This window comes from Berghia stephanieae, chromosome 1, assembly GCF_034508935.2.
Source record: "Berghia stephanieae isolate SIO BIC M18660-M18661 chromosome 1, UCSD_Bste_1.3, whole genome shotgun sequence".
In the NCBI taxonomy this organism is placed as follows: domain Eukaryota; kingdom Metazoa; phylum Mollusca; class Gastropoda; order Nudibranchia; family Aeolidiidae; genus Berghia; species Berghia stephanieae.
In genome coordinates this window covers 51,725,421-51,737,725 of record NC_088360.1, presented here as the reverse complement: position 1 = coordinate 51,737,725, position 12,305 = coordinate 51,725,421, and the positions used below count along the sequence as shown (strand labels likewise).

Sequence of the window (12,305 nt, the reverse complement as noted above, 5' to 3'; positions counted from 1 at the left end):
ATCTCCCGGAAATCCACACGACCTCTTCGAAAACACGACAGTTGTTTACTTTACCTACTCGTCACTCCCAAAACAAGCCAATAGGTTTCGGTTTCAAACTACGTTTTATGCTTTTAAAAAGACAAGACCAGTGCCTAAATTCTTATATTTTCACTGCCAATCCTTACTGAGATAAAACTTCTCACAGAAATAATATCAGTCTATTTGTAGTTTTCTACACTAGGAATAAGAATAAGAAGAGAAAGGTAAGTTTCCTTATTTATTCGCAAATTACAACTACGACACCATTTCATTACCAGGGTTGCCAGTTTGGCATTTTAAATGCCAGATTCCAAAAATCTGGCATTTTTGAAAACCGTTTGGCATTAGAAAAATCATTTGGCATTTGGCATTTTTATTTGGCATTTTCTTTTCTTGTATATTATACTTCAAATGACACCTTTTCTTAATTATTTCTAAACGCTTAAAAACAAACATCTTCACATTTCTTTTTCATTCTTAAAATCCAACCGTGGTGTAGTGGTTTAGCACTCCACTTAGTAGTCAGTAGGTAAATAATTACCCCAACAGGAAATTTAGTATAATTCAAAAAAAAAAAAAATAAAAAAAAAAATAAAATAAAAGAAAAAGAAAAGAAAACACGCAAGCCACCAGGATATGATAGTAAATTGTCTATCAAAAGTGAGTAGTTTTCTTAGTGGGGGTGGGAGTCAACAGACTTTGGCATCTTTTTGAGTGTTTTGGCATTTTTTGAGTCTTCCCCTGGCATTTTGTTGAAAAATAATCTGGCAACCCTGTTCATTACAAATCTTTTTAGAAAAGTAGAGGGTAGAGGTAGAGGCTAGAGTTTTAGCTAGGGAGACCAAGATTTTAGCTTCCCAGCGCTTTTGCGATAGTATATTTTCGTTTCTTTATGTTGAAGAGGCGAGGTTTATTTCTTCTACTTATTAATAACTAAAACTTGTCTGGGTTTGTTGCTGTTCTTGCTTTGAAAAAAAATAAATTCGGGGGGGGGGGGGGGGGGGGGTTGCTTTAATTTAAAGTTTTAAAAAAGGCTTTGTAATATAATTTTACCTTGCCCCTCCCCAGAAAAGTAAACGAATTATTGAAACCATGAGAAAATTTAAGGACAATAAAACGCTGTGATTATCCCCAGACACCTGTCTGGGGATAATAAAAATTTGTTATCCCCAGACACCTGTCTGGGGATAACGAATTTTCATTATCCCCAGACGCATATTTGAAACTCCGCTCTTTTAAACAATTATCCACATTCCAGGATATGGAATGTTTCCAGATGCACATAGAAATAAGGAAAGTTAATAAAATATCTATAAAAACATAAAATTAACCAACATTAAAATCAGTTGTTACTACATATACACAATATGCGTCGACTTCGAAGTGGGTGTCATGGCCGAATGGTTTAGTCGTCTGCCCTGGAAGTTTGACCATAATCGACGTTGTGGGTTCGAATCCTGGTAACGTCACTTTTTTTTTATTTTTTTTTTTTTAAATTCCGTCTTCTTTTTACAGAACGTTGAAAGGGATAAATGTCCCATCCATCCTCCCCCCACCTCTTTTTTTTTATTATTAAACTCTCTCTCTCTCTCTCTCTCTCTCTCTAGCAAATATATTCGTCCCACTCCGATCTCAAATAGTGTCTAAAAAGAATAAATAATTAAAAAGCAAACAAACAGAAATATTCAGAGAGCGACCAAATGGTCAGATAGAGGAGAAAAAAAAACAATAATTGTTTTAAAAATAAAAACAATAATTGTTTTAAAAATAAAAACAATAATTGTTTTAAAAATAAAAAACAATTTAAGAAATTCATGCTCAGAAACGGAACATTTACATAAAGGTTTTAGCAAACAAAAAACTCTAAGGTTTAGGTCAAAATATAAAAAAAAAAAAGAAAAAGAGAGATTTCCCTCGGAGCAGGGAATAGTGTTAACAATAATAATAATAATAATAATAATAATAATAATAATAATAATAACAATTATAATAATAATATAATAATAATAATAATAATAATAATAATAATAAATAATAATAATAATAATAATAATAGTAGTAGTAGTAGTATGATAATAAGAGTATTAGTAATAATAATAATAATACTATTATTGATAATAATATAATAATGATTATGATGGTAATAGTAATAATAATAACAAATATTACAATTATTATTATTATTATTATTATTATTATTATTATTATTATTATTATTATTATTATCATTGACCAAAACAAAAAAGAAACAATAATAGATCTAGAGCAAATTAAATAATGAAATAATATTATCGGAGAAATAAAAAATTCAACTGATTAAAAAAAAACTCTTGCTCGGAACTCGGAACAAAAGTGAAAACAATGAAAATCAATTGGGAAGAAAGAAAGAAAAGTAAAAAAAAAAAATAAAAAATAAGGGGGGGGGGGGGGGGGGGGGCGGTCGCGACTGGGTCGAATCTGTGCAGCTAAAAGGAGTAAAATGAAAGGTGGCCTTTCCCACTGAGCTGCCTGTCCACACCGCTATCGGAATATTTTAAATTCATATATGAGGTAAACATATTTCCACCATTTTTGCTTCCTTGTTTTGGTACGGTAGTTATTTTCATCTCTGATTCGAATAAAAATATGTTGTTGGATCTAGTTTTGTGGACGTGTGATACTAAATTGTATTGTCTTGTGCGAAGCAGACAGGAAAATAACAGGTGTGGGTTTTGGGCTTTGGGACGAACAACACCATAGCCTAGGAATTCGTCCGCGACATAATAATTATTCCCGGTCGTCCCCAAAATTGTGGCCAGAATGAGCAAATTATAGAAACAAGAGATGATCAATAAAGTTAACAGGTAGGTAGGTAATGAAAATTTAAATGGTTGGTGGACTATGAACAGATTTGATGATTAACAACTTTCTTCCTGGTTGAAAATAAAAAGTCGAATTGCCAGTTTGACGTTTTCAGATCAAAGTAACAAAAGAAATTTCATTGATCCATTTGCTTTAAAAAATTTTTTTTAAAGAGCTGGATTTGACTATTTACTTTCATCTTGTGTTAAATATCACTTGATATATTAACTGTTTTGGGACACAACCACTAGTATTTTTTCCAGAATATTTGGTATTTTTCACGCCTAGTTTGGCATTTTGCATAAAATCTTTCTGCCCACTTGCTACATGCGTCTGGGGATAGTATCCCCAGACAGGTGTCTGGGGATAACAAAAATTGGTTATCTCCAGACACCTGTCTGGGGATAACGAATTTTTATTATCCCCAGACAGGCGTCTGGGAATAATGACAGCCACAATAAAAATGGAAACAAAAAGAAAGAACACAAAAATAAAAGTAACTTTTGTGTTGGACGGTTGATAACTTGCAATGTCTCTTCTGTCTTTCCTCTCTTTTTTTTGTTTGTTTGGTGGGGGAAGGGGAGGTTGGCATGCTATTATTATACGGCCTAAAAAGAAAAACAAAACATTAAATAAAGAACAAACCAAAAAAAAAAAAAAAATTAAAACCCGACTCCACTCCACAACATAAAGAAACAATTCTATACCTATATATGAAAGTACGGCTTTACTTTTCAAGACTAAAATCATGGTCTCCCTGGTATTAGTTAAAAAGAAAACTAAAATAATTTTTGTGTTGGATGGCCAACAACTTACAGTCTCTCTTCTGACTTTTCTTTTAGGGGGGGAGAGGAGGGGGCGCATAATAATATTATAACAAGGTCTTAAAAGATAATAAGTAAATAAATCGAGAACAACAGCAAAAACAACCAAACAAGTAATGGTTAAATAGAAGAAAGAAAAGAAAAAAAAACAACAAAAACTCTCCCCTCAACATAAAAAGTAATTCCATAAACAGTAAACGTACGGATTTACTCCAGGAAGCCAAAATCTTGATCCCCTCAGCCAAAACGAGCTATTTTTGCTAGGGTTTGCTTTAATTTAAAGTTAAAAAAAAAAAGCTTTGTAATATAATTTTACCTTGCCCCTCCCCCTCACCAGAAAAGTAAACGAATTATTGAAACCATGAGAAAATTTAAGGACAATAAAAATGGAAACAAAAAGAAAGAACAAAAAAAATAAAAGTAACTTTTGTGTTGGACGGTTGATAACTTGCAATGTCTCTTCTGTCTTTCCTCTCTTTTTTTTTTTTTTGTTTGGTGGGGGAAGGGGAGGTTGGCATGCTATTATTATACGGCCTAAAAAGAAAAACAAAAATAAAACAAAACATTAAATAAAGAACAAACCAAAAAAAAAAAAAAAGAACCCGACTCCATCTCCACAACATAAAGAAACAATTCTATACCTATATATGAAAGTACGGCTTTACTTTTCAAGACTAAAATCATGGTCTCCTGGTATTAGTTAAAAAGAAAACTAAAATAATTTTTGTGTTGGATGGCCAACAACTTACAATCTCTCTTCTGACTTTTCTTTTAGGGGGGGAGAGGAGGGGGCGCATGATGATAATATTATAACAAGGTCTTAAAAGATAGTAAGTAAATAAATAGAGAACGACAGCAAAAACAACCAAACAAGTAATGGTTAAATAGAAGAAAGAAAAGAAAAAAAAAAACAAAAACTCTCCCCTCAACATGAACAGTAATTCCATAACAGTAAACGTACGGATTTACTCCAGGAAGCCAAAATCTGGTTCCCCTCAGCCAAAACGAGCTATTTTTGCTAGGGTTTGCTTTAATTTAAAGTAAAAAAAAAAGCTTTGTAATATAATTTTACCTTGCCTCTCCCCCTCCCCAGAAAAGTAAACGAATTATTGAAACCATGAGAAAATTTAAGGACAATAAAAATGGAAACAAAAAGAAAGAACAAAAAAATAAAAGTAACTTTTGTGTTGGACGGTTGATAACTTGCAATGTCTCTTCTGTTTTTCCTCTCTTTTTTTTTTTTTTTGTTTGGTGGGGGAAGGGGAGGTTGGCATGCTATTATTATACGGCCTAAAAAGAAAAACAAAAATAAAACAAAACATTAAATAAAGAACAGACCAAAAAAAAAAAAAAAAACCCGACTCCACTCCACAACATAAAGAAACAATTCTATACCTATATATGAAAGTACGGCTTTACTTTTCAAGACTAAAATCATGGTCTCCCTGGTATTAGTTAAAAAGAAAACTAAAATAATTTTTGTGTTGGATGGCCAACAACTTACAATCTCTCTTCTGACTTTTCTTTTAGGGGGGGAGAGGAGGGGGCGCATGATAATAATATTATAACAAGGTCTTAAAAGATAATAAGTAAATAAATCGAGAACAACAGCAAAAACAACCAAACAAGTAATGGTTAAATAGAAGAAAGAAAAGAAAGAAAAAAAACAACAAAAAACTCTCCCCTCAACATAAAAAGTAATTCCATAAACAGTAAACGTACGGATTTACTCCAGGAAGCCAAAATCTTGATCCCTCAGCCAAAACGAGCTATTTTTGCTAGGGTTTGCTTTAATTTAAAGTTAAAAAAAAAAAGCTTTGTAATATAATTTTACCTTGCCCCCCCCTCACCAGAAAAGTAAACGAATTATTGAAACCATGAGAAAATTTAAGGACAATAAAAATGGAAACAAAAAGAAAGAACAAAAAAAATAAAAGTAACTTTTGTGTTGGACCGTTGATAACTTGCAATGTCTCTTCTGTCTTTCCTCTCTTTTTTTTTTTTTGTTTGGTGGGGGAAGGGGAGGTTGGCATGCTATTATTATACGGCCTAAAAAGAAAAACAAAAATAAAACAAAACATTAAATAAAGAACAAACCAAAAAAAAAAAAAAAAAAACCCGACTCCACTCCACAACATAAAGAAACAATTCTATACCTATATATGAAAGTACGGCTTTACTTTTCAAGACTAAAATCATGGTCTCCCTGGTATTAGTTAAAAAGAAAACTAAAATAATTTTTGTGTTGGATGGCCAACAACTTACAATCTCTCTTCTGACTTTTCTTTTAGGGGGGGAGAGGAGGGGGCGCATGATGATAATATTATAACAAGGTCTTAAAAGATAGTAAGTAAATAAATAGAGAACGACAGCAAAAACAACCAAACAAGTAATGGTTAAATAGAAGAAAGAAAAGAAAAAAAAAACAACAAAAACTCTCCCCTCAACATGAACAGTAATTCCATAAACAGTAAACGTACGGATTTACTCCAGGAAGCCAAAATCTGGTTCCCCTCAGCCAAAACGAGCTATTTTTGCTAGGGTTTGCTTTAATTTAAAGTAAAAAAAAAAAGCTTTGTAATATAATTTTACCTTGCCTCTCCCCCTCCCCAGAAAAGTAAACGAATTATTGAAACCATGAGAAAATTTAAGGACAATAAAAATGGAAACAAAAAGAAAGAACAAAAAAATAAAAGTAACTTTTGTGTTGGACGGTTGATAACTTGCAATGTCTCTTATGTCTTTCCTCTCTTTTTTTTTTTTTTTTGTTTGGTGGGGGAAGGGGAGGTTGGCATGCTATTATTATACGGCCTAAAAAGAAAAACAAAAATAAAACAAAACATTAAATAAAGAACAAACCAAAAAAAAAAAAAAAACCCGACTCCACTCCACAACATAAAGAAACAATTCTATACCTATATATGAAAGTACGGCTTTACTTTTCAAGACTAAAATCATGGTCTCCCTGGTATTAGTTAAAAAGAAAACTAAAATAATTTTTGTGTTGGATGGCCAACAACTTACAATCTCTCTTCTGACTTTTCTTTTAGGGGGGGAGAGGAGGGGGTGCATGATAATAATATTATAACAAGGTCTTAAAAGATAGTAAGTAAATAAATAGAGAACGACAGCAAAAACAACCAAACAAGTAATGGTTAAATAGAAGAAAGAAAAGAAAATAAAAAAAAAAACAAAAACTCTCCCCTCAACATAAAAAGTAATTCCATAAACAGTAAACGTACGGATTTACTCCAGGAAGCCAAAATCTTGATCCCCTCAGCCAAAACGAGCTATTTTTGCTAGGGTTTGCTTTAATTTAAAGTAAAAAAAAAAAGCTTTGTAATATAATTTTACCTTGCCTCTCCCCCTCACCAGAAAAGTAAACGAATTATTGAAACTAGAGAAAATTTAAGGACAATAAAAATGGAAACAAAAAGAAAGAACAAAAAAATAAAAGTAACTTTTGTGTTGGACGGTTGATAACTTGCAATGTCTCTTCTGTCTTTCCTCTCTTTTTTTTTTTTGTTTGGTGGGGGAAGGGGAGGTTGGCATGCTATTATTATACGGTCTAAAAACAAAAACAAAAATAAAACAAAACATTAAATAAAGAACAAAAAAAACCCCAACTCCACTCCACAACATAAAGACACAATTCTATACCTATATATGAAAATATGGCTTTACTTTGGAAGACTAAAATCATGGTCTCCCCGGTATTAGTTAAAAAGAAAACTAAAATAATTTTTGTGTTGGATGGCCAACAACTTACAATCTATCTTCTGACTTTTCTTTGAGGGGGGGGGGGGAGAGGAGGGGGCTCATGATAATAATATTATAACAAGGTCTTAAAAGATAATAAGTAAATAAATCGAGAACGACAGCAAAAACAACCAAACAAGTAATAATTAAATAGAAGAAAGAAAAGAAAAAAAAAACAACAAAAACTCTCCCCCAACATAAAAAGTAATTCCATAAACAGTAAACGTACGGATTTACTCCAGGAAGCCAAAATCTTGATCCCCTCAGCCAAAACGAGCTGTTTTTGCGAGGGAGACCAAAGCAAAACAATGAATAAATACCCCCCCCCCCAGAAAAAAACAAAACAAGCAAATAAAAAACACAAAAAAACTCCACTATATAAAACAAAGACACGAAATAATGAAAAAAAACCCAACTGTTTTACGTCAGAAGACGAAATAGTGATCTCTCTAGCAAAAATTGAATTTTTTTTAAAAGAAAAAATAAAACTAATTAAATTTTTATGTTGGACGGCTGATAACTTGGAATCTCTCTTCTGGGGGGTGGGGATGGGGGAGGGGGGAGGTCATGATACTAATATTAGTATCATTACAAGTACAAGGCTTGTTAAAAATAAAGAACCAAAAACAAAAACTAGCAACAAAAAAATACCCCAAAACAATCAAGCAATAAATAATTAGAAGAAAAAAAAAACTCTCCTCTTAAACAGAAAGAAACAGTTCCATAAACGAAATTATGGTTTTACGCTGGGAAGCCAAAATCCTGGTCTCCTTAGCTAAAATGGCCCTGGCTTGGGAGACCAAGACACTTCCTTATATGTTTTCATTGATTAATTATGGTTACTAGTCACTTGTTCCAATTCTGACACTCTGTTGTGCCAATTCAGACACCCCTTTGACAATTAAGACGAATACAACCGTTTTCTTAGTTTAGAACTACGATGGATGACAAACGAGCTTTTCTTTCTGTTCTGTGCATATATCAACCCAAAGTTTGAGATAAACATTCCTAGATAACTGCATAAAACAATTTGGATTTTGGTCTGGAGTACTTATGATTACATTAAAGTGGATCGATTTGATAATCAATTTGGTCTGGAGTACTTATGATTACATTAAAGTGGATCGATTTGATAATCAATTTGGTCTGGAGTACTTATGATTACATTAAAGTGGATCGATTTGATAATCAATTTGGTCTGGAGTACTTATGATTACATTAAAGTGGATCGATTTGATAATCAAATATAGAGTTGGTTTATTTATGAATTTAAGCATTAACAAGAATGGGAAAGGCCCATCTCTCGATTCACTAATGAAAGAAAAGTTACCACCTTTTCCCCAAATTAAATTACCTGAGTGATTTTCTATTTTTTCTTCTTCTGAAAATCGTCAGATTATGCTAAAATGTTGATTAGACAATCTCAAGAATCTATGACGTCATAAATATTTTTTTGTAAAAGTGAATGATATGGGGTGCTCTACAATGAGAGGAGACTTCACTTTAAAAATAATTAACATTAAATGTTTGCACAGAAAACCAATATTTTATTATGAATAATCTTCAAATTAATTGAAAACAAATATACGACAAATTGAAAAATATATATACTTAGTTTTTGGTTCCAGATGATGTTTGACCACACAAATTTATAAACAAATGAGAAAAATCCTACTTTTCAATTCTGTGAATTTATGTTGCAATGGTTACTGATTTATGTTGCTACCTCGACTGTAACTGTAAGATGCCTTGAAATGTGGAAAAAGCAATCAGAGAAACTCGTACCCGATATTCTGAGCAAGACAAGGATTTTAAGAAATGATTTATATTTAATTAGGTGAAACAGATTAGGACAAAAAATTGGTTTCAATTTTTCATGCATTTATTCCCGGCTGTGTTAAATCGGAACCCAGCTCTATGCCATAGTTCAGAACTGGAACACCCTACCTACCTTTCTTACTAGTGACAGTTTGTCGAAACTTGATTATGATTGATAGTTTGTAAAAAATTTCATCTTTTCCAGAAAATAAACAAGACGAAAATTTTGCAATATTGATGAAAAAATTATAAAGTCCATTAAATTATAGGGCCATGGTTCCATTCATGGCGCCCTGAATGTAGCCTTCCGAGTAAGGCCAGGCTAGGTTCATTGCATTCAATTTCAAGCTTTCTTTGTTGATGGTCTATATCAATATTTTGTTAGAGTTATTACCATTATTCAGGTTCCGGTTTTAATCTTTTCATGCACTTCGTTTATCCACATTGTTTCTGACATAAGTTTTTTTATTTCAACAAAGTCACACATTCTTTTTCCCCTTTGTTGTTTACATGCTATTTTATACACTTCCATACGATTATCCAATCAAATTATTATATCTGTCATCAGCTAGTTGTGCTCCACCACAACCTTCTTCTTCTTCTTCTTCTTCTTCTTCTTCTTCTTCTTCTTCTTCTTCTTCTTCTTCTTCTTCTTCTTCTTCTTCTTCTTCTTCTTCTCTTCACCAAGAGTGCTCACCCATTGCACATTTTTCTTCTTATGGAGTTGTATAAGCTCATGGTTTTTTTTTCTGCCAGGCTACATTTACGGTGCTATTTAAAGCTCTTGTTTGGAGCACTTCGTTTGCAGCAATACCTCTTATGAGATGTTGAACCACACAAACTTTTTCTTTTCTTCTTTTCAAAGGCTCATTTACCTCATTCAAATCTAGAAAGGACTCGAGTTTTTTATATATTTTTTTTCCCCATAGAAGATTGCATTTTCTTCCACATTGTGGGAAAAGGGCCCAATGTTGTTTTTAAAAAATATATTGATATTGAATTCTCTTTATAATTTCATTATCTTGCCAATCTGATATGCCTCCTGAGTGTGTAGATTTGTGTGGCACAAAGATTTTGATGTTTAAAACATTTGATATCGATACCAAAATGTCAATATATTTTGGTGCCTAAATGAGCCAGTTAATAAGATGGAGAGAAAATGATAGTGGGTAAATGTGACTCGTGTAGATACAGCACATGTGACAAACAATGTTGTGGCCTTTGTCCTTTGTCTCGAGACAAACAATCAAGACAACAACAAAAAAGAGATCAAAATGTCAATTGTGATGACAGAAAGATGCAAAGAGAGAGGTGGCAGATGCATAGATGCAGAGAGAAGAAGAATATGAAATAGGTTAAATTTGCAAGTGAGTGACTAAGAGAGAGAGAGAGAGAGAGAGAGAGAGAGAGAGAGAGAGAGAGAGAGAGTACTTGCGATGTATTGGTCATGGTGCAGTTAAAAGGAGATGGGAGGGAGATGATAAGAGAGGGGTAGAAATTGATTAGCTCGGATAGAAAGAAAGAGAGTTTGAGGGTTGAGGGGAGAAGGAACTGGTGAATTGTGGCTTTGTATGGCGAAAAGGGTTGGGGACAGAGAAAGAAGAAGAGATAAAGAGAGAAGGGGTGGGGCAGATTGTCATAGTGATCTCCACTAGGCTAGTATGGTTATTGTAGGAGATATTGTACAGATCAAGATCAAGGATGTGAATTATATTTTTTTAAACGGCATGAGTTGACGAAATCCAATTAAGAGAGAAGGAAAAGAAAAACTGCATTTAAAAATGACACTTAGTGTATGATTGGTGATGAATGAAAATACTAGTACTAGGAGTGTCTGAAAGAGAGTGAAAAAAAAGGGCTTATGTACCTCGTAAGAAGAAATATAAGAGTGCAGTGGGTGAGCGAGTCCCTTGAATCTACAGAGTGAAGAGATAGAAGAAGGAGAAGAGGAAGAGGGAGAAAATAGTAGTTCACTACTAGCTGATGACAGACATAATTCGGTTTGATAATCGTATGACAGTGTACAAAATAGTTAATATAAACAAAGGAAACGGAGAGAATTATGTCTGAAACATTTTGGATACACAAAATGCTTTAAGGATTATTATGAACAAAACTGGAAAGATGGCACTAACTCGACACAAATCTTCCAAAGGTAGATAATTGCCATGGACGAAGAAAGATTTAATGCCATGAATCTAGCTTGGCCTTACCAGGCAGGCTACATTCAGGATGCCTTGAATGTAGGCGGTGCGTTTTTATATATTTATTTGCTTTTGGACAATCCAAAGCCAATAATACAATGTGCTCAATTTGGTAATGTCATCCACATTTCTTACATACATTGTTAATACACAGGTAACACTTCGATAATATTTAAACTTTTCATTAAAATAGAAAATAAGAAACATTAGAAGTTAATGAATTATGTCATTTATTTCATTTATAGAAGTCTTCTTATAATTATAATGTTAAAATCACATTTAGAAAACATATCATTTGCACACTAACTCTGTAATCTAAAATCAAAATAAAACCTGAAAGGAGAATAAAACAAACATAATATTGTGACAAACAAAGATTATACATCCTTATGAATTTACATCAATAGAGCCATCTCTCACTCAAATGTCAAAAAGAGGGTGGTGGTGGGGGGGGGGGGGGGGGCAGTGACTAGATATTTATTGTCAGGTAAAGTAAAAAAAATTAATAAAAAAAAATTATGCCTTTCCAGGCCGCATCGTGAGATGCCGTCTCCTCAGCATTCCGTGACGGAATATAGATAATCCATCAAACAAACGTCTGATGTCAATAGGAATCACCCATGTTGTCTGAAGTGAGTGATTGGGGGTTAATAATCTTCTTGCCCAAGGAAAAAAAAATTAAAGTATTTGAAGTTGGGCTTGAACCCAGTGGATTTTGGGTCATAGCGCAATGCCTAAACCACTCAACCACTTCAACCCCCATTGTCAGGTAAAGGTAGAAAATTAACTGGGCATTTAATTAAATGCTGCATCAAGCTACTTAAACATCACGCAGGAA

At 33.0% G+C, this 12,305-nt stretch overlaps 1 protein-coding gene across 1 annotated transcript in view; it reads left to right on the top strand.

Moving 5' to 3' along the window:
• Positions 1 to 12,305, top strand: part of LOC144977281 (uncharacterized) — a 42,266-nt gene continuing 29,961 nt past the window's right edge. The window contains exon 1 of the mRNA XM_078922330.1: positions 1 to 245. The gene's annotated coding sequence lies outside the window, so the exon portion shown is untranslated. The remainder of the gene's footprint in view (positions 246 to 12,305) is intronic.